Genomic DNA, 23,565 nt, shown 5'->3' on the forward strand with positions numbered 1-23,565 from the left:
AATGCTACGACATTGCTACGGTGTTCGTAGCATTAGTACGCGAAAACAAAGATTATAAAAATGGACAGTGTTTTATTTTCCTGGATAAAACATATCTAATTTTTTAATATATTATTATTAATAAGCCTTTATTGCTGACGCCCAGCATAATATATATATATAAATTCATCAGATGTGCCGGTTTTGGTGATTAGCGTGTCCTTGGCCTCTTCCAGCTGCTTCCATTCTTTTTTTATGTGTTATATGTAAACACGCGTAAATATGATTTGTAGAGAAAGTGAATTTGTAAACTGCAGAAACCATTATTAAAATCCTACAATTTATCCCTTAAAACGATAACAGACTGGAATTATATTGTTTTTTTTAATAAAGATTGACTATGCTAACTTAAGGGTGTCGTTTTTTTGTGACGGTATGCGCGCGCATCGTAAAAATTTACTCTCATAATTTTTCCCTAACGTGCCAAAATAAGTATAACAGACTACTCTGACATCAATTTGAAAATTAAAGTATGGGAAAAAAAATATTGTTGCTGTTTCGGTAGATGAATATGATGTGCTCTTATTATAAGAAACCACGTGAATTATGGAGATTTACTTAAAAATAGTGGTAGTCTTGAAAGTGGTATATACAACGGAGTAAAATTCTTTAAAAAAGCCAGCCTTAGAAACGTATTTCATATGATAAATGAATCATATGGGTCGTTACAGTATTATTATTATTAAAAAATTAAATAACATTTACAAGAGCAGTGCAGTAGTTATCAAATATAAATATGTAAATGATTACAATTCATAACCTCCAAAAAACGTGGAATGAAATTGTTATTCTTTATAAATGAAGTAGAGGATTTCCAAATGTGTTAACGATAAAACTTCACAAAAAATAATTTGTTTCATTAATTGACATAAAGATGCACTGAGGAACGTTTAGTCAACGAAATTAATTAATTAATATTTGTGTGAGATTTTAAGAACTTTTTTTTCCACTTCCATCACTTATTAGTGAAGCTTAATTTCCAATAATACTAATATTTTATTAGCATTAAGCACAGAAATTCTACAAATCTACTCGTTTTTACAATAATGAAGATCTGTCTATATCATGGTTACAAACATCAAATATATTTTCTTTTATATTCAATAGTTCTTTCTCGAATCTACGAGATTAACGTTTCACATTTTTTTGACATTTATATTTTATTAGATCTATATTGAACAGGCACCTTCACCTTCGAGCCGCAAACTCTGGGCAACCAGGCGCAGTGACGCGTGCACAGTAATCACTCATAGGAGATATTATTGCACATCTTGTAGGGAATTCTATGAATCATGAAAATCCAGGATTGACATAAGTCAATCATACCATCATTCATCAGACAAACTTGGCGCGAAGCGATATGACTCATCTGGTCAGCGCCATCTAACGAAGGCTAAGCGTGTGGGTGCCTAGTTTTCACAAGTGAACGAATAATTCTATTTCTGTAAATGTGAAGGCCTCGTCTTGCGGGAATTTCACTCGATCACCGCTAATGATATGAAATAATTAGAGGTAAATTAATACATACCAACAACAAAAGTAAAAATCCAATCCACAAATCACACACACAAACACAATTACAACGGAACTGGACCGGAAGTGGGTACTGAAATATTCGAAACTGTTCGAAACTCGGTAAGTGCCGGCGGCGGACGTCGGTTCGTTTTCGAAATCGTAACTAAACTGAAAGTTGGCGGGGTTCCGAGGCAGTGTGGGAATTTGCGTAGGAAGTTGCAAGTTGGATAACAGTGACGTTAGGTGTTTTCCGACTAAGATAGAAAATGATCTAACGAATATGTAAATACTTTTTGAAATCAATCTTAAAGAACTCATGAATGTGTCTTTTATGCAGGATATGTTTACTCGCAGATACTAAGAAGAATTTCATAAGTTTGAAAGTAAGAACCACTTTGAGAAGTCTATAAATCGTACATATCTGACAGTACAATTTTCATCACCACGATAATACATGCTGCAGTTTTTGAAAGTTTATTTGAAATGTTTAAAATATGGTTAGCCTTGACCAATTTATTGAATTTACCTATCAGTTAGTCGTGGTATTGGTTAGGAAAACAAGATACAAGCGGCTGATATTCCAGAATTTCTATTAAAGACAATTTATTAATTCTCATTACAGCAGATCTCACAATTTTTGGAAATGAAATTCCTTATAAAACCCAAAATATTCAATCTATGTACAAAAGTTATTTACATTAAACGTCACATATCTAGATTATCTTGGTAATCAGATGTAAAGAAAAGTGAGCCTCGCATTAACAACATTATATATTATTGAAATTATTAAAGTATTAACACTTTTACTGTTTAATTTCTTGTAATTGTAATGTTTGCCTATGGCTGGTTAATTTGTGTGTAAAATGCTATAATTTATAAAAATAAACCTTAATATTTAAATATTCACAACAAACATTCCTTTAAAAAGAGTAACAATAAGATTGAAGAATAATCACACGCTATAAACAAAATTTAATGTCACAATAAATGCTAAAAGCTTTTAAGCTAAATTAAAGCAATATTATGTATAAATTATTGCTTTCATTCGTCTATGTCAGGTCTTGAAAGATCGTTTTGAAGTCATTCAATCTATAATTGTACCATTACAACAATACAAGTTCGTTGTCCTTATTAACCTTATAAACGGCTTGTGTAAGGCTGTCATTTGCTTATACAAAATGTTCTACAGACCGATATTTATTGAGACTGGCCATGCAGGTAAGGGCACAGACACAAGTGAACTGTATTCCATAAGTCCCGTACTCCGATGGATGCACTTGAAATAATAACAGCCGAAGGACAGCAAAGGAGCTTAATCGAGGCATGGATTGGTCTATACATCTCCAACTAAACAATATCCTACCAAATGTATAATAATGTAATAATGAGCCTTTATTCATCCACATCGTATATACATACATACAAAAATAGACATAAATAAAAAAACTACTACTCTAATGGCCGATTTACATTATCTTAGTGTTTAGGAGAGTGCTTTAGTACAACTTGAAAGGCAAGTTCTTAACCGTAACGTTTACTAAAGCAAATAGCGTTTACATGTTTCAACTAAAGTACTATCCTAAAGCACTCTCCTAAACACTAAGATAATGTAAATCGGCCTTAAGATGCGGCCCCTGTCCGGGTAAAGGCCTCCCAACTTTTACCATCATATTTTATTTTTTGCCATCTTCATCCAATTTTTTCCAACTCCCGACCAAATATATAAAAAATTATAATTTATACGATTCGTTACAGTATGTGTTTTTGTGACAGCATTATGTTAACTGTAGATATACGTTATATCAAATATAGTTTAATATGTTTTTTTCCTCAATATGTCCGGGAGAATGCGGGTAGGTGTAGGAACACAGACGATTTCACACTTACTAACACTTACTTACAACGACTTACTTACTATAACACTCTCAACACAAAAACAATTGAGGGTATTTAGAAATTGCAATTGTATATTCGACGTTTAAAAATCGAACACTGAACCATTTCATAGCTTTAATTAGGTCAGGTTATTTAATTCTCTGCTTATAAAACAGATAAAATATTGAAAAATACGGTTCCTATTTAAAACATTTAATGCATCTAAATAATTAAATGAAGTAATAACATTTTCTTTACTATACCTATATCATCTTTCATAATCTCTATATTAAAATTCGCCCTTCAGTGGCTTCAGTGCTATATGTCTTATTTTTTCTTGGCAACTGTGATTGACCGGTTATACCGGGGAGTGGATATATTATGACATTTATTAAGAGAAAGATTTTTGAAATATGTCTTCCAATAATTTTATATAAATTATAGTACCTAATACGTATACTACCTATGTACGTACCTCAAAAGAAACGTCGTTGAGTGCGATAACATAACAGTCGATATATATTTTTTAATCAATTTTAAATACCTTAAAGTACCCGGAGTTTTACTGTAACATCGCTAAGTTTTAAATTTTTACTTTCGACTGTTTGAAGCCGCAGCAGAACATACCCTATGTTTTACGTTTATTCAAGTAATTTTATATGTATTTTTTAAGATTTGGAAACAAGACTTTTCTTTCTTTTATTTTTCTTTATTTTTTCTTATTTTCTTTTAATTAAGCGCCTGCTTGGATATATGATTGCAGTCACTACTAAGTGTATGGCCTATCCTTGTCCACTTGCGTCACTTGATCTGCTGTCTAATCGGGGTTTCTCTAAAAAGCAAAAAAATATTGGATTGTGACATATCGGACGTAGTTCGTGCTATCTCGTTTTAGAACCTTAATATAATTGGTTCTTAAAAAAGTTCTTATCTGAATGATTTATTTAGCCTAATTTCATCAGACTACGTACGTCAAGATTTTATAGCAGCTTTTAAAAATACATGTTTTCAAGAATACGCATGGGTGATTTTAATATTTAATCATATCGTTAAGTTATTTGCTTGGTAACAGGATTTTGGGAATGCTTCTACAATATCGCAGTTATAATGTAGAACGTTATAGAAGTTAGGTTACAGGAAATCTATTTCAGCATACGTTGAAGTCTGCGTAAACAATGCTCTATTTTAGATCTTAACTCACACAGGAATGCATTTCGATAAAGTTTCAGTCTTACAGACAAAAATGTTTCAATTATTATATACAGTTTCCCGATTTTGGGTCAACGTTTTCTTCCGATAATATCGAATAAATATTATGTTCAGTTTAGTCTCGTCTATGTTAAATGCCAATATTAGCTTCGAAATCGAATTTAGGCCACAATTATATTGATGAAATGTTTCTCACATCAACACTAACTAAGCAAAAAACTCTGTTTTGTGTCGCGCAGCCCGGGCATACAACGACCAATATTTAAGCCTTGACTTGTTTAAGCTATCACGGAATCTAGTTAAAAGGAGTATTAAGAATATCCATAGCGCAAAATCACCTGCATCATGAGCATACCCCACATACACATCTTCACGTACCTACTTACCGTCACTTTTACACCATCACACAACACAGCCAAATTAGGTACCACTTACTGTTTATATATTATTTTTGTTAGCTGTAGGATTACGAAATAAATAAATACATTTTCAGTAAAACTCATTGAGTATTATTTGAATTCAATAGCGTAAGCGTAATTTCATATCTAGCGTAAGCCAAAAGTTTGCATCCCTATAAACGTTATGTTAAGATAGCGTTGAGTGGTACATATGTACCGTAGAAATACGTTATTTTTTAAAATAGGCTAAACACTGCGTCTCTGATCAATGAAACATAATTCGTTCGCTAAGAGGTCGGATGGCACAACGTACCCTTCGCTTCTTACTTCAAAATCCTATCTAAAAGACTAAACCATCCAAAATTTTGAGTTTTGTAAGGCGCGTCACATTTATGTATGTGGGACATTTTTTACCTATGGCAAATCCTTTTATTTTTACTAATTGACTAGCTTTGAGAGCCAAGCCAATTATAATTTTTGAAAGAAAATACAAAAGCGTTATTACGATGGACTTTTTAAGCAATTTCGTAAGGTTGTTACACATTTGTTGCACAATAATTAGCATTTTCTTTAAATAGATTTTATTAAAAATAATTCTTCGAATTTGAACTCGATTCAAAACATCGTACTAATTATTTCTAAATGATCCGTCATTACTTAGTAATTATTTATGTGTAACGAATACGTGCGTGGGTTGTTTCTCGGGTTTTCTTCTAGTCTATAATTAAACGCGATGAATAAAGCGGAGCGTATTAAAATCGTACTTTTAAATGACACGAAGTCACGAGTAATATGAGGGCAGTCAACGCCCTTGTTCGAAAAGATGTAATGACATACGTGAACTGTCAATGTTGCCTGTTCAGGCAATCGTTTTTTTTTTTATTCGATCTTGGTCTTTAAAAACTTCAAAATTTTTCGAATTATTTTCTCATCATCGTAAATTAATTGAAAAAATAAAAATGAAACTTTCAGATTTATTCCTATTCTTCCACATTCCATTTGGAGCAGTTGGGTTTTGAGCAGAGCACTTAGATCCAGACGCATATTTACTAACCAGAATTGTAATCTCCACTAGAGGTATAATATACAGAAGCATTACAATTAATAGATTCCAAAACTTGTATAACAAAAAGCCGTTGGACACAAAAGACATTTTTTATACCAGTAAAGTAGAGCTAAAGTTGAAACAAGATACAAAAAATATGATTTCCCGAGTAATGAATGCCTATATTAAAAAAATACATAAATCTGTGGCGCTGAAACCATTTTGGTCTGGGCCTCAGATTTCTGTATCTGTTTCATGATTATTATGGCAAGTAGGTGATCAGCCTCCTGTGCCTAACACACGCCGTTACTATATATTGTACTACATATATACTTTTTGGGTCTAAGGCAAGCCGGTTTCCTTACGATGTTTCCCTTCACCGTTAGAGCGAATGTTTAATGCGCACAAGAAAGTCCATTGATGCACAGCCGGGGATCGATCCTACGATCTCAGGGATGAGTGTCACAGGAAGAAGTAATCAGTCTCATCGGACGTCGAGGTAGAATACGAAATTCCACCCGTATCACCTCGACGTTAGCCGTTCCACAACTGAGCATTTTTCAAGGCAGTTTTTGTCGCGCACCACCACTAGCTGTCTGAACCAGCTGCCCACTGAAGTATTTCCGATTTAGAACTAATTCTACTTAGGGTCCTTCCAGAAAACAGCTAACCATTTCTTAAAAGGCCGGGAACGCACTCACGAGTCCTCTGGCATTGAGAGTGTCCATGGGCGGCGGTATCACTTAACTTATGATAAGCCTCCTTCCTGCCCGTTTGTATCCTATTCCATAAAAAATATGTTTCCATTCTTCGTTTGAGCGAATGTTAAATACTCACATAGAAAGAAATCCGGGGATTGCACCTACGACCTCAAGAATGAGAGTTGCTGAAGTCACTAGGCCAACACTGGTCTAAAGCAAGTTGAAAAAGTAGTAGAAGTAGACACGCATATATTACTTGTGTATAAATAACATTATTAATAAAAAATCAAAATTTTTCTCCAAATACACCAAATTGTATTTCATTTAACATCGTGTATATTCTTAACCGCTACGAACGTAAATTCGTTGGCATTGATTTTATTGAACAATTTGCAACCTACTTGAAATTTTAATATTACCCGTCTTGTGCACAAACAAACAAATCTTTCATCGAGAGAAGTCACAACGGTATTTTAGATTTTGAAAGCATATATTAAAGACAAAGAGGAGAAAAGGGCGGCAATATCATAGGTGAGAAGATGATTAAGGAAAAGACTTGAATGACATGAGAAAAGGAAAGGTTCTTTGTGGCAATCAAAAGAAAGCAGGGCAATCCGAAGAACAGTGTCTGGAATTATACCTATACTTAAGTCTAATATAACTGGCAGGTATGGATTATAAGTAAAAATATTTGTATTTCGTGTGTTGAGTCGTACATTCACAGTTCGTTTACTTTAGTTCCTTCAAGAGCTTACCAATTCTTAAAGGCCCATGAGTGGCCCAGAGTGCCCATGTGTAGCGGGTATCACCAAGAGCTTACTAATTCTTAAAGGCCCATGAGTGGCCCGGAGTGCCCATGGGTGGCGGGTATCACTGAACGTCAGGTGAGCCAGTTTGCTTCCCTGTTCTAAAAAAATATTATAGTTTTCTTTGTAAAATACATTATTGCTACGGGTGGGAAAAAAATTACGTTTAAATGAAAAAAAACGGAAATAATCTACTTGTGGCAATTGTGGTAAACAAATGTTTATAAAACGAATGTATAAAAAAAGCACTAAAACAATGTTCCCACAACCCATTCGTCAGCGCATTCAAAATCTACAATTTAGGATAACAATTGGAAGTCTTAGAATGCAACTTATGTAATATGTATATTTAACTATAGAACGACCTTATACTCGTACTATGTAGTACATGTTATGACGCTACACTCAATGTATGGACCACTTAATGACAATGAATCATAATATGCATTCTTAGCTTTTCTACGCTTGTAAGTATCGAAAATAACTCTGTGATTGAATGCTTTCAACACATGAATTTTTAAATATGTACGACGTACGTCTGTTTTTTTTAAACTAGACGTTTGACCGCAATTTGTAATGTTATGTGCGTGGCCTATTAAACAGTATTGTATAGTTGGTGCCTATTTTACCACTACTTGATTCTTTAAAGGAAATATGTTATATTGGAAACGCTTATATATATACGCGCAAGGAGTTCCATAGAACGGAGATCCAAATGATGCACGAAAGACATTTTAAGGATATCTAGAAAAAAATGTGACCGCATGTACAATTTTGCAACGGATGAAAATGCCACCCAAGTCAAAGCTTTAACAACCCCCTTGTTGCGTGGGTTATAAAATAGCTACACGCTTTTATTAGGTTTTAATTTTGTTTATTACATTTTTTCTCAAAAAACTGTTTTAACCAAGTACCATGTACCAGTGACTAATTGTTATCTAGTTACCCACAACAGGGACTAGATAGTGTGGGGTCTAGCAATAGATGAATTTTGTCACAACTAATTTGTCATGAATAATTTTTTTATTATTATTAAGTATTGCGGCTAATACGGGTTGTCTATTATATTATAGATGATTTAAACTAAGTGGCTCACAATAGATTTTAAATTAAATTAATAATTTGATAGTATATAAATTTATTGTGGCGAAGAATTTTTTAATAATTTCTATTGTATTTTGTAATATAAGAAATGATTATTGTAAGATACAATATAAACCACTACACAACATGTCAATCCGCCTAATTTACACTTTATGGTAACGAAAGAATGCTTTTCTTCCTCTCCATACAATTGTAGGTGTGTTACAACTCCTTATTTGACACATACTATTGAAAATGAAAATACAATAAACAACAAATAATTCAAAATTGTAAGTTTTTTTAATAAATTTATTATTGTAACGGTGTCAATACATTTCTGGAAAGTGTATTTTTATACGATTTGAACTCGGGAACGTCAAACACGTTATTAACCTATAATTTTAGGTATAAAGTTACTAAGAATTATTTTTAATCATTTTACTTTAATACATCTTAGTTGATAATTCAAGGAAGCAAGTTAGATTGATTATAACATGAAATATTTTAGTTTTTACACAACATTACAATGAAATCTTGCGTCTGGCATTATTTTATTGGAAAACAGTTGATCAGTATATTTAATGTTTATGCATTTCTACTGGATATTTCTTCGTCAGATCAGCTTTTTGGGCCTACCAGAATTAAACTAAAAAAGAATTGCTCATTAGTGAAATTGTAGCAATAATTTTTATATCAAACCTCTTGGCTTCTACACTACAACTATGAAGATTGAATTTGTAAGCTTGCCTATTGGAATGTTTGAGTCACTAAACTAATAAGTTTCGAAACTATATTCGAAATATACCGAATTTGTATATTTAACATACAAAAATCAGGAGAGTCATAAGCGTACCTACTGTATTTTATTTATTTTCCCGTTTCTATGCAATACAAAGCTGGTGAATATTATGTAGCGCAGCCCTAGAATTAGAGTTTCATAGCAAGGTGTGTAAAATATAATAAGTAGAAAATTGTATGAGTAATTACTCACTAAACTATAGAAGTCAAGAGCAAACGCTAAATAAAAGCGTAAGTGCATTATTAATAACGAATTTCACAATTATTTTCATATTTCGTAATAAGTCTGGCAACCTGCCACGCGTGACAGAGTAGACTGTCTCAACGTATGAGTGCGATAGGGACAAAATACAATTTTCATGAAAAATTTTCTCGGTTGCGAAGCGATTTCTAGTAGATGAAGCTATTTTTGTTGCCTTTTTGAAGGTGAACGTCTAAAATGTTCTGGTTTGTGTAAAGTTTTATTGTTTACGTTGAATTGTTGACAGTTAGGATTGAAGATTTGCTTGGAAAAGCAAATAACAGTTTCGTGGTTTAAATAGCCCTACTTCTAAAATTTTATTAAAACACGTTTGAACTTTAAACATGCAAAATTTGATACAATAAGCTTATCTATCAATAATGCTATGATCTGTTAATTTTGCGAGCTGTCGTACCGTCACTTATACGAATTATGAATTTTGTCGAATTATTTCTTGTTCACACGAAGGCAATCAATATAGATGTATGCAAACTTTAATTTATTTCGTGTAAGTGAACATTCAAATTCTAATATAGTAAATATTAATTACATGTAAATTGTGATTATCGCATCAAGTAGTTTTATTGTAATCGTTTTATATGGTATATCTAACAACGTGTTATACACACTGTATAAACTTTAAATAGGAGTATTATTCTGATTTCAGTCGAAATCCGCCCTAACTCTCGTATCCGAAATATTGACGGCCTACCCTATGTGAAATATTGCTGTTGTAAATGGCTATTGCACAATAAAAAGGAATAGATTAGCTTTATTTATCTTCAAGATTTCTCAACACCAAATTAACCGTGAATTACAAATTAGTGCATGACTGAGACGTTATGAAACTTTGTCTACGTGATTCTTATCACAGCCCAAGAGAATAATTTATCACGATCGCACGCGCCAAATCTGATAAAACTGCAATTACCATCTTAGTGCCAAGTCTGTTTACACTGTTCGTTAATTTTATGAAGATTAAAACACATCTGTGCAACAATTAATTTTGCGTTAAAAGTCTGTATTGCACAACACTTTAATCAGTGTTGATCTTAAAATGGATGTATCAATAGTATTTATATATTCAGGTTTCTTAATACACATACACATAATGAACCCCAAATAGCTGTTGTTTAAGTAATTGAGGATTATTATTCATTTAAAAGGCTTATTACTAAGATATCAATAATCATCAACCTGAGGAAACATGATGGGTGAACCTAAATCGTAGACGTAGTCCGTTTTTTGGTCTAATATCTAGTTTCCTCTCTTTCTTCACTGTACAATCAAGTGTTAACAAAGAAAAATCCAGCCTGATCATCTCAGGTGAGTGAAACGTCTAGAGACAAGAATTTCATTTGCTATAAAATGACTTTCATTGCCTAATGATCCTTTTTCAACGTTTTACGTGTATTTCTTATATCTCTTACTCTCTCTCTCTCTTCAGCTGGTAGTTTATGTCTGAAAGTCGTGGTCGGTATGGAAACATCTGTACCAGACAATCTGTTTCCACCGGTTCCTGTCCAGTGCCTCTCTTATAACAGTGTACAGTTTTGAGGACGACGAGTCTTTGACTTAATCGGTCCATGTGGTTGGTAAACGGCCACGTGATCTTTTGCGTTCCGTGTAACCAACCACAATCAATTTCTCCAAGTTCTCATCGCCTCTGCGCATTGTATGGCCGAAATACGATACAATTTGTTGTCGGCTTATGCTAGATAGGCGAGTCCGGATGCGGAGATGGGTCAGGATCGATGTATTGGTGCAATATAGACACGTTCTATTATTTATTATGTGTATTGATTCATTTGGCTCAACTCCAATCGATGATAAATAAATGTATTGTTCTATGAATCATATGAAAACAATCTCATGTATATAATATTAAGATTTCATATATATAAAATGAAATGATTGTCTAAATATATTCAATGCATTACAAATTTAAATCAAAAAACAAAACGCAATTTAAAGAATTATTTTGGTATCGTTTGTGAAAAAGAAAAGTTAGGTATTTTATTATTATATATTTATTCAATTACATTTCTAATGAAGTTGCATCGAACTTAAAAATTCTTACCTTATATAACGACTAATTAAACTGAGCAGTTAAGCAACTGATTAGGTCTGTGGCGACCTTATTTTCCAGTTAATTAAATGATTTAAGTAACACAGAGACAGCTTTATGCTCTATCTACTGGACACACTCCAGTAAAATGAATGTTAAAAGTTATTGAAGCTAAAGATCGTTAAATATAACGCGCGAGTTAAAATATTTATGTTAGCGTATTTTATTAAATAACTTTAGTATCATGTTTATACACCAAGGTCCAAATAAATTGAAAAATAGATATGCTGTCTAAAATGTTCTGCAAGGCAAAACTTATGATTATCATTGAATATTCTCGTTGGATGTCTTTAATTTATTGATAATGTCTCCTCTATGACTTCTATAGTCAGTTTTATTTAATACCTAATTTATATTTTTAATTTTGGTGTGTAGCTTTGTTTTTATTTTGACGTGGTTTTTGTAAAGGCAACAATAACTAGTTGTATTTTTTTCAAACAGAGGTATTCATTTCTTTTTTACTACCCATAGTTTTAATATTTTCTTTAACATAATTATATTATCATGGGTATTGGTTGTAAATGTTCGACGTCCTGGTGGACAGAAAATGTATGTATAGTTGATGTTTCTGCAACACAAAAACTCAATTTACCTTATTTACTATAATAAATAAATAGAAACATTGTTATGATATTGATATGACTAGTAAATGATAATCTAAAAAATATTTTTCTGTGTCAGATTGAAGATGTGTGTGAAGATTTAAACACTGATATGAGATATGAATTTGAAGCCGGCTCTGATTAATGTTTTAATTATCAAAATTATAAGTATTATTGTTACAATTACAACAAGACTAATTATATGGCAACTAAAACATAACTATAAAAGGTAATGATAATTTGTCATCAGCAAAATGGTTTGATTGTGAATAATTTGCATCACGATTATCAACTCTTACTTTCACTATAGAAAAAGGTTATCAGTCATTGATAAAACACGTTTAAAATGAGCTGGGAGAGACGCCAGATATTTGTAGTGTCAAACATTCTAGGTCTTGTGATTTGATCTAGATTACGTGACAGACGTCTTGAACGCCCATTTCTATTTCATGAAAGCATATATAATCTATTTATCCAAGTAATATCCTGAAGCTAAAGGGTAGTAGCGTCACTATTGGACTTCTACATAAGTAATTAAGTATACTGCTGATTGACTCGTAAATGCAAAGTCAAAAACGGGATTTTCAAATTTAGTTTAAATGCAATCAATCCATTTAGGAATTATTTTCAGAAATCTAAAGAGTTATTATAAAACATGAATGTTATTTATGCAGGTGGAGAATTTATATATTTACTAAAGTCAACTGCAAAAAGGGCACTACAAAATAAGAATAATAATTAATATTTATTCGAATCGATTTATTCACTAATTGACGCCAAACCTAAAACTGGCTGGACATACATTAATGAGACTTTCGAAAAATGATCAGCAAATCATCGTTGATTTCATAACGTCAAATAAAAAGCTTATCTTCATATTAATATAATCATTAAATTACATTCAATTAAATCCTTTCACATAAACACATTTCAAATACTGTGTTAGACAATATTTAAGAATGAATGTAGCATATGCTTTCCAACTTTCTATCTCTAAATTAAATTATTAGTTAGGATAATTGATCCAGTTACATTAATATAATATTAAGGTGTATGTTTTGATACCAAGCTTGTTTGGCTAAGGTTGTGGTTATATTTTTGAACCAAAATAACGAACGAAATCGTAAACTAACCCATTTATAAAAAGTTTCTATTTTTTAATTGTTTTACTAAATTGATATATATCACCTACAGTAAACACAGGCAGATAGAATTGAGTTTAGTTAAATCACCGTAGAAACACTATATTAACTATTTAAGATTGTTTTATTGAAAATATTATTTAAATTTACATTCTTATAAATACAAATTTGCATGTTCATTTCAAAGCAACAATCACAAATAATATTAAATATTATATTACGCGCATTAAAATATGACTAGATTTGTATTTTTTTTTTCAAGAAACGTTGAGTTTAATATTGTGTGTAATTAGTATGTATAATAATTTAACATCAATATATTCTCAATATTTGTTTTGTTTTTTATTGATTGATCTCTGCTTTGTGAAGGTTATTTCAAACATCAACTTGTCTAATATTTTTGTTTATAAATGGTCATTATTTAAGTCTAAGCTTTCACTTATAATATAAAGTTTGAATTAAATCTATCTGACATTTAGTGTTGACTTATTCTAGATTTCTCGGTAGTTGTACAAATTAAACACGACCGCACTTCCGCATACAGATAATTCAGTTTATAAATCATAATATTAGTAGATGTTCATATTATATATAGCCTATCATTGTTTTCAGAGGTTTAACACGTTTTAAGCCTTAACAATTAAACAATGAAGGTATCGAATATATGTAGTATGTCGCAAAAACTAAATTCATTTATAAATTGAATTATGTACAATTTCAAATTATAATAACTACAGGAGAATGCTCACTTCCAAGAAATATAAAATAATTATTAAAAATTAAAGATGTTTTTCATGTATTTCATAACTTTAATATGTTATTTGTGTATATGTATTGTAAGAAAAAAGCTCCAGACTCTCCTTAAAGTTGTCACTGTTATTTATTGTATGTGTTTTTAAACGTTATAAACTAATAAATTAGAAACACATGTATGTGTTTAAACTTAATGCAATGATCGATAATGATAACATTTGTTTAATGTAAAGTTTATATATTTATCGGGTTCTATTGAATACTCTTATATGTATTGAAACAATAAGAAAGCTACGGCGTAGCTTGTAGCACTGACCTCATAAGAACGTAGCTACTTATTTAGTTCTACGAAGGTCTACGATTTACTTTGCTAACAGTTATTGCTACTTTAAATTACTATTATAGTATATTATTATTTAACATTGATTTATTAAGCAGAGTATTTTTACATCGTATTGGAATATTGCACAAGTATGTGAAACTAATAAAAGTATAAAAAACCACAAAAAGAAATACTTTTTAAAGTGTATTTAATCGTAAGGTGAATTAATATTTATTTTTTATTATTGATATACTATTGATACTTAGTACAATATTATTAAATAGCACTATACAATAATATTCAATGTGCCTTAGGAGTAAAAACACGTTTTTAGTTTATTTTGAGTTTTAGTACTAACAACAAAATATACAAAGTTATCACACTTTGACGATGCATTATAGTAAATGCATTGTTGTATTAGGTAAAGAAACAATATGAATAGTTGGTATTCATCATATCACGTGTGATTTAGATATTCATAAAATATTTTTGGCAATTGTAAGGTATTTATAGCATGCACTGTTCACGAGTTCATGAATTTCTATGTGTATGTCTTATTTGAGTTAACATGAACAATATTAAATGTGTCATATACATTTTTTTTCGCCAGTATCTTGAACCCGGTGACGTCATCGCTAATTTAAAGCTACACATCGTCAAGCATGCAAAGCTCAAATTAAAGCACGGCCGCAGTCTGCGAGCTCTCGCAGAAAATAGCCAAAATATCATATCCGTTCAAAAATAGTCCGCGACGTGCGCCGTTGCATACAAAAGTGGCCTGAACGTCGGCTTATCGAATTTCTCTGCCTACGCGCGCCCACACACGCCCATTTGACAAGCGACCCCCGCCCGCGCCGGTCATGTTAGTGTGTTAGCCACTTCCACCGCCACTGAAGCATTGAAACTTACACTGGTTGAACACAGAACACACGGTACGCTCGGTGCGCGCGCCACGAACACACTGCTTTCAAATTGTGCGTTTGCCCGTTCCAAAAATACTCTTTTGTAACACTTATAATACCTAGGCTTTTCAAAGCCGGCCGCTTTAAAAATAGACCGGTTTGGAGTAACTGCAGTCTGCTATTAACCTCAATGATACGGCCTGGATAGCGAGTTAAGGACTTAATTTTTAAAGGACAGATCATGCTGTTTGTAGGAAGATTTGATATATATAAGTAGTTTTAAATTAAATATTGTGCAACTCTTGCGCAAATACCAATATCGTGCAAGATATGAGAATTTGTTAAATTATTTTTCCAATTAATACACTTAAATTTATACTTAGTTCTGGTCTAGGCTTGAGTTTTATGTATCCAATATGTGATTAGCCCTCTGTGTCTGATACCAGTGTAGATGTTTGTACCTTAGACATGTTGATTTCTTCGTGATAAGCAAGTAAATTGCATACATAGAAGAGGGTTTCACGTGAAGAATCGCCTTGATTCAAGTATATTTATTGCATTTATAATAAATGCAGTAGTGAATACTATTTGATAGTACTTCTTCAAGTCATCATGATGGGCAAAATCGAGGGAAATGACGCGCTGGCAGGAGGAAGTCGTGGCTCTGCAATATCAGAGAATGGACGGGAGTGGCCAGAGTAGAAGAGCTGATGCGATTGGCGAAGAATAATAAGAAGTATGACGAGCTGACCGCCAACCTCCAGCAGTGGAGAGGCACTACAAGAAGAAGAAGTAGTGAAGAATAAGCATTATAATACAGAATTTGTCCATTATACGACCATATATAATGTGTCCTTTATTGTATATATTAAATAAGAAACAAAATAAAATATTTTAATCCTTAATAACTTTATTAAGGATGTTTTTCTAAATCGGTTCTGTTATTAAACCAGTTAGATCATTATTCATGTTTAAGTCATGTCTTGTTTGTAAAATATTATTCAGTTGATTTATTTCTCAGCATACGCCAAATTTTAAATAAGAATATGATAAAACTATTACACAATTAAAAATGATTTTTGTTTCTTCTTATTTTTGATAATGCTACACCTCTTCTTGAATTAGTAGCTAATGCATTTATTTCATTCGTTTTACTCCTAATAAAAGCCTGAGCAAAAATCAATTCGAAAGGTACAAAAAGAGATTTTTTACGTCAAATTCTAATTAAAACAATGTCAATACGATTATGTGTACACAGTATTACAAAAGGTTCATAGTTACTACGAACCTTTTGTAATACTGCGCTACTCCTCTCTGTGATGACACTCTCCTTAAATCCTAAGCTAGCATCAGGATCGATAGCAGCCTCTAAGAAGCTTGGAGTGCTCAGCAAGGCGAGACGGTACTTCATCCCGGGCCACCGCTTGCAACTCTATAAAGCACAAATTCGGCCCCACATGGAGTACTGTTCTCACCTCTGGGCTGGAGCTCCCCAGTACCAGCTCCTTCCGCTTGACCGTATTCAATGAAGAGCGATTCGAATCGTCGACGACCAGTCACTTTCTGAGCGGCGTAGCGTAGTGATGTGGGATCTCTCTGCATCTTCTACCGCATCTACCATGGAGAGTGTTCAGAGGAGTTGTTCGGACTAATATCTGGAGCTGAATTTCATCATCGGACGACAAGGCAGAATACAAAATACCATCCGTATCACCTTGACGTCCATTGTTCCACAACTGAGCGATTCTTAAGGCAATGCCCTTTAAGAAAAGAGCATACCAATTTTTTAACGGCCGGCAGCGCGCTTGCGAGCCTTCTGGCAGTGCGAGTATCAAAAAGAAATAGTTTTATTAGATTTGCATTGGGATTACATTAACATCAATGAAAGAACGTATATATGTTTTTAAATTCAATTTTTTTAGTTTAGAATTATGAACGTCAATACTATCAATTTACATTTACAGCCAGTTATAATGAGTTATGAAATCAAGGGCGTAGAAAAGACGAGAAGAACTGGCAATAAATTCTCTGCAACAATCGTCACTTTTTAGTTTACAAGATGCTTGTTAGTACCTGCAACCATTATACACTTGACATGATGATAATACAACCTATCATCATGGCATAGCTAAATAGGAGCACATAATATATTGAGAACTCGCAAACGGACACTTCATAAAATTTAACTATACCTCAAGTATTTATTTTTAACACTTTTTAGTGTCACTATTTTAGTCTGTAGTTTATTGCAATTCTACATTCATATCAACTGTGCCAAGTTTCACACTTTTATTATTATTTTAAAATCAATCGCTTATAATTTGATTGTTTAATCTCTACCTATTGGTAGGGGAGCCCACGATGCTAAATGGGGATTTACTCGAGCGTCGTAGAGACCTATTGGGTTGCATCCCAGCTTAGATAAAAAGAAGAAAAAAATGTTATATGATAAATTCCTTTTCATTGGTGGGGGAAGCGGCTATAGATAGTTAAATATGTAAAAAAAAACTGTTGCATGGACATCCTCGAGCGCGTCAGATATTGATAGCATCTATGCCCTACGTATTTTTAATAATGTACGTATGTTAATCTGATCGTTTGCATGATGCGGGTGGTTGTATTCAAGGGTTGAAAATGAAAAAAAAAAAAATTATCGAGCGCGTCAGATTTTCTAAGGGAGTGTTAAGTGCACCAAAAAAAAGCTCTCATTCACTAATCTGACGATTTCGATGGGACGCAAACCCACGGCCATTTTCATAATATGCAAAAAAAAATCGCAATTTTGAAATACTCAAGCGCGTCAGATTAAGATATATGTGGTTCATCTTTATGTTCTAAACGTACTGTCTCATAATCTGACGATTATCTAGAGGGATTCGCCTGATCTGACAAAAAAAATTTAGAAAAACGATTCACCGAAAGGGCCATTCCTGCAACTTCCCGCTACTTCCATTCCTGGGCGCTTAAAATTGATATTTTGAGCTCGCTGAGTTCAAAGAAATAACATGTCTATGCATTTGAGCTCTCCCAGCTCGAAAGTCTGATAAAATTTTCATAGAACACTATTTTTGGAATTTTCAAACCGCAATAACTTATGAATGGATCAAGCAATTTTCACGCGGTTGGCGGCATTCGACGCAGTTTTATCATTATCATAAGTAATTTTGCAATTTTAATTGATAGAACCACAAATTTCGGAGTAATCCCGAAAAAACACTTTTTCGGGTTTCTTTCGTTCACGATATCTCTCGAACTAATCAACCGCTTTTGACGAGCTTGGTGGCGATCGACGTGGTTTTTCAAGCTCAAAGGCGGATTAGTTTTTGAAGTTGATCAATAAAGAAACCACTTTAAAAAAAAATATTTCTTATTTTTTTAAGATTTTTCAAAATTTCTCAAAATCTATCGGTCCGAATCGGTTCAAATTCACAGGAAATGTAATTTTGAGGGAAATATTTAGAACGCCGTTTAGTAGATTCCGATCGGTTAAAGGAAATGTAGGCATCACGCAGCTGCACGCATTTAACTTTATCGACGATTTTTTGTTATTTCGGCTTGCGGAAATCGTCAGATTATATATTTTTCATTATTCTTGAATTATTTCCTTCAAAATAAAAAAAAATTAGCTACGCTCGAGAATGTCGAGATAACGGTTTTTTTTTACAACTTTGTTGCCCTCCCCTTTTTTTCCGTCACCCTCAAATTGTCAGATTAGTGGAATATACACTTTTTAGGATGTAATTAACTCACCCTACCTTAATCTGACGCGCTCGGGAATTTCTGATGGTCAATTTTTTTTTACTAATCTGATCCTGTCTCCTTCACGGGCGGCCTTATATATGGGCCTCATATTTTGTGGAGGTACTTAACCGGGTACAAGGTATCCCCCTATATATTAATCTGCCGCGCTTTAGTAAATCCCGAAATCCCCTCTTGGGCTCCCCTACCATATGTCCTTCAATTGCCAATAACCATTAATTAAATATCCTGAATTATTATTTTTGTTTAAATAATCTTTTGATCAACTGCTGTCTTCGCCGTATTCTGGGTATCTACTGACCCGAGAAGATCTCTAACAAGCAACTTTGGGAGCGCTGCGGAGGAACCCCGATTAGATTAGATAAGATTAGACTAAGCGCAGGTAGAAATGGATAGGCCATACACTCAGAAGAGAGACTCCAATTATATACCCAATCTTTCCAGAGTCCAATTATATATCAAATTGGAATCCGCAAGGAAAGAGTAACGTGGCCCTTCCGAGCAAACCTGGCGTCGGACAGTTGCAAAGAGAGTCGGAAAGACTTGGAGCGAGGTGAAATACGAAGTTCAAGACCGAACGCAATGGACACTTACTGTGGACGCCCTCTGCCCCATCTAGGGGCTATAGGTCATTAAGTCAAGTCAGTCATAAATGCCTGAATATGCCGTAGTCCCTCTTTCGTGCCTTTGTTAAATAAGGGTTAAAAAAATTTGTTCGTTGTTTTGCTGAATGTATCATATGAAAAATGAGTTGAGAGAAAAATGAGAATCATGGAAGACTCAATCAGACGAAAGTATGTGCTGGTCTCCAGAGAGTTCACGTTTATTTTCATTGTTCAACATTTTAAATTTACCGGGAATTTATTCAATATTTCACAACCAAGCTTTTACGTTGTCTTCAAAAATTTGTCTATTTTAATTTGCTCAGTTCAAACTGACAGACAGGTGATGTTCTGTCTATGCTGATATAAATATATATGAGTAAGATACTTATATATGTTTTACATTATTTAAGTGCTTAGTTTTGTTTATTTGTTTGACTCTAAAGAAACCCCACCAAAGAGATTAAACTACGTTTGATGCAAATCTTCCTTCATGGACCTTGACCTCAGGTTTCCGAACTTTTATTATCATCAACTTGTATATAATCAGAACAGCAGGCCTTTTGTGCCGCGCACGTAGGATTGCGTCTTTTAAATAATTTTATAGTTCTATTACAAACATAAAACCAAATCTTAATACTACTAGTGTGTATTAAATCAATCAAAGTACTTTACAAATTGCTAAAACTTTTATACTATTTCAATAAAATTTATGCAAATGATAAATACCTGATGGTAGATGGTTTATTAAACGTTACGAATACATGCGATGGTAATAATTATTATAACTTTCTCTTTTATTTATTATGGCCCGCGTAGGAGGTATTATATTGCAAACATGTAAACACTCAAACATTCGTCTACTGTATTTCATAAGTTTAACTTAAGATGGGTCCGTTCCATCTGAGATTGAGAGGAATGCGAGTCCGACAGTCTTCACCGCAAACTTCTTTACATCCTGCATTGAACCGGTCGATTTATTTATTATAAACCTTATAATAATATGGTAATGGTACCATTACCAGCAATGGTATCCTGAATGTGTGCACAAAGAACGCATATATTAAAACTTTGGTATGCAGCCTATGCTCCACTATAGGAATATTTTTGAAATAAAGAAATTCTTATATTGTAATAACGAACACACAAAAATGGATTATCAAAATGTTTTCGCCGTCGTTTAGGTTTCAACATTTCGACAATTAATTAAATTTATTTTTTAATCGATAAACTAGAGAAGTCACTGTATATTAATAACCACAAATATTATAATATATTAACCCATTAGATATATACATTAGTTATGTAATATTTTAGCGGTAATGAACTTGGTCGTCTTCCAGCTGGATACCTTAGGTATAGTAAATGATATTAATTATAATTAAATTTATATTTATTAAGAACTGCCGGCAACCACTTTATTGGTACTGTGTAGTAAATTATCATATTTGATACTATTCCAGAAATAATTATGTTTATACAATATTGAACTAACGAAGCTACCATCCGTATCACCTTGACGTCCGTCGTTCAATAACTATATTGATAAATAAAAAGTTTTTATCTAGCTTAATCGGAGGCAATTTAACGCAGATTTGCCGATAAATTCTGTAACGTTATTTGGTCTAAAACGTAAGTTTCCACCTCACAGAGTTTTTCTTTATTGTAGTCTACATGTGTGTTGTATTGGATTTAGAAATAAGCACAAGGGTTCAAAAGAACGACCTCTGAAGTGACCTCCTTACCAACTGGACTAAGGCGTGGTCCTGTCCTCAACTACCTATTCTTAACCTCTCTTTAACTCATGTTAACAATGTTGATTGACATTCGATTGTTATCCTCAAGTTGAAACATTAGCGCTACTATTGAAAAAACGTCTTATGAAAATGCATACAAAACCTTCGGGATCTCCTTCACTATTAGAAGTTATAGAATACCAGCGCTGCTCTGCTCTAGAATTTAGAACGGTATATTTATTTAATAAAATAAAAAATGTTAACATCTTAGTTACCTGCGCAATAGATCGACCAATAGACATAAATTTAGGTAGATAATTCTCGTGTTTTGAGTGTTGTGAAGCTCGCACCTGCGGAGTTAACCTCTAATCTAAAATTAGACGAACAAAAATACTTTGCCAATTAATAGTGAGCGTTAGAGAAAAACATTCTTGCTGTTTCTTTGGAACTTAGTAATTTTTACTTATATTCTTCTTCAGTCACACTCTTCATTTCTAAAGGTCGTGTTAGTGGTGCTGCATAATTTCCTCCTACCTGTCCTATCTTCAGCAAGTCTCTGCATCTGGGTAATGGCAAGACCTGTAAGGGCCTTTACTTGATCGGTCCAGCGAGTAAATGAACGGCCTAGACCTCTAGGCCACTCTGCCAGTCACGATCAGTTTTTCTAAACTTTCTGGATCTCTTCGTGTTACATGTCCAAAAGAACTCAGGGTGCATTCGTAACAAAGTGTCGAAAAACGTTTTTTTATCTGGAACCGTTTTAGTATGGACAGTAGACACGTTAGTTTCCTTAGATGTCCATTGTCCAGGGTATCCGACACATCCGCCTCCTACTACATTTCCAGATCATCCATTTTTCTCCTTGTAGAAAAATACTTAAAAATTGGAATAGCAGTTGTATTAAAAATAGGGTTTGAAACCCAAACAAATTAAATGTGAGTTAAGAAGAGAATATTTTATTTCCGAAACCAGAACTTGTAGCTCTGCCGTGAGCTTTACAATACACTAACACCTCTTTGTTTATTAATATGTTAATTAAAAGTATAGCCATCCTGTTTAAAAAGGCCATCATAGATCTAATTAACAAGTCTATGGTATTGTAATCTAGAAAAACAAGTAGTATAATGGTTGAAGAATGAAATAATTACTAATTTCTTAATAGTCTTATTTATAACTAAAGCAAAGATACAAGATTGAAACCTTTCAACACTAGGACCAACAGATTATGAATACTTATATTCGTGAATAATGTACTATATTATTACATGTTACTATATCATAATTATAATATTACATGTCATTTCTATCATAACTATTTAATTCTGTTATCGATGTTATAATATTATTTGTTTGGCGATATTAAATGCGTCAGTGAGATTTATTTTATCTCAACGCTAACTATTTCTAATAACCATTTAAAATAATGAATAATGATTAAATTAGATCGGTGTGTAATAAAATATTAATATATAAATTGTGTCTTGTATATAACGTATACGTATGTATATATAAATCGTAAACTTTTAATTATAAACCTACTGTCAATTTCTATATAAACTCAATTCCCATGGCTTCGAGTGTCTCACCACTGACTGGAGTTCAGTCAATGTCACCGTAGTTATAAGCGGTCGACCTAAATTCGATATTTGGGTCAAAACTCACCGTTTCAGCATTTATTTTGCGAAATTAAGATTTTATTAACACTTCGATTGATTTATTTACTGTATGCTTTAGGGGGTTTTAAATTACTGTTTATTTGGTCACTTTCTGATTTAAACATTTGTAACAATTTGTTGATCTACTTTTGTATGTTAAGAAATAAATATATGTAGGGTAATATAATATAATTTTACTAAAATGTATAATCTTCATAGAGGAAATAAGAACAAAAGAAACTTCATCAATCTTC

General features: G+C 32.8%; 1 protein-coding gene across 37 annotated transcripts in view; it reads right to left on the reverse strand.

Annotated features, from left to right (window-relative positions):
* LOC125059015 (twitchin) overlaps positions 1-15,636 on the reverse strand; it is a 120,861-nt gene extending 105,225 nt beyond the window's left edge. For 18 of the 37 annotated variants that reach the window (XM_047663120.1, XM_047663123.1, XM_047663122.1 and 15 more), the window contains exon 1: positions 1,568-1,723. The gene's annotated coding sequence lies outside the window, so the exon portion shown is untranslated. Of the gene's footprint in view, positions 1-1,567; positions 1,725-15,566 lie in introns of those variants that run through there. The other 19 variants (XM_047663145.1, XM_047663146.1, XM_047663131.1 and 16 more) reach the window with 3 other exon arrangements.
* Between the last annotated feature and the right edge of the window lie 7,929 nt (positions 15,637-23,565).

Source organism: Pieris napi, chromosome 19 (genome assembly GCF_905475465.1).
Source record: "Pieris napi chromosome 19, ilPieNapi1.2, whole genome shotgun sequence".
NCBI classification, from domain to species: domain Eukaryota; kingdom Metazoa; phylum Arthropoda; class Insecta; order Lepidoptera; family Pieridae; genus Pieris; species Pieris napi.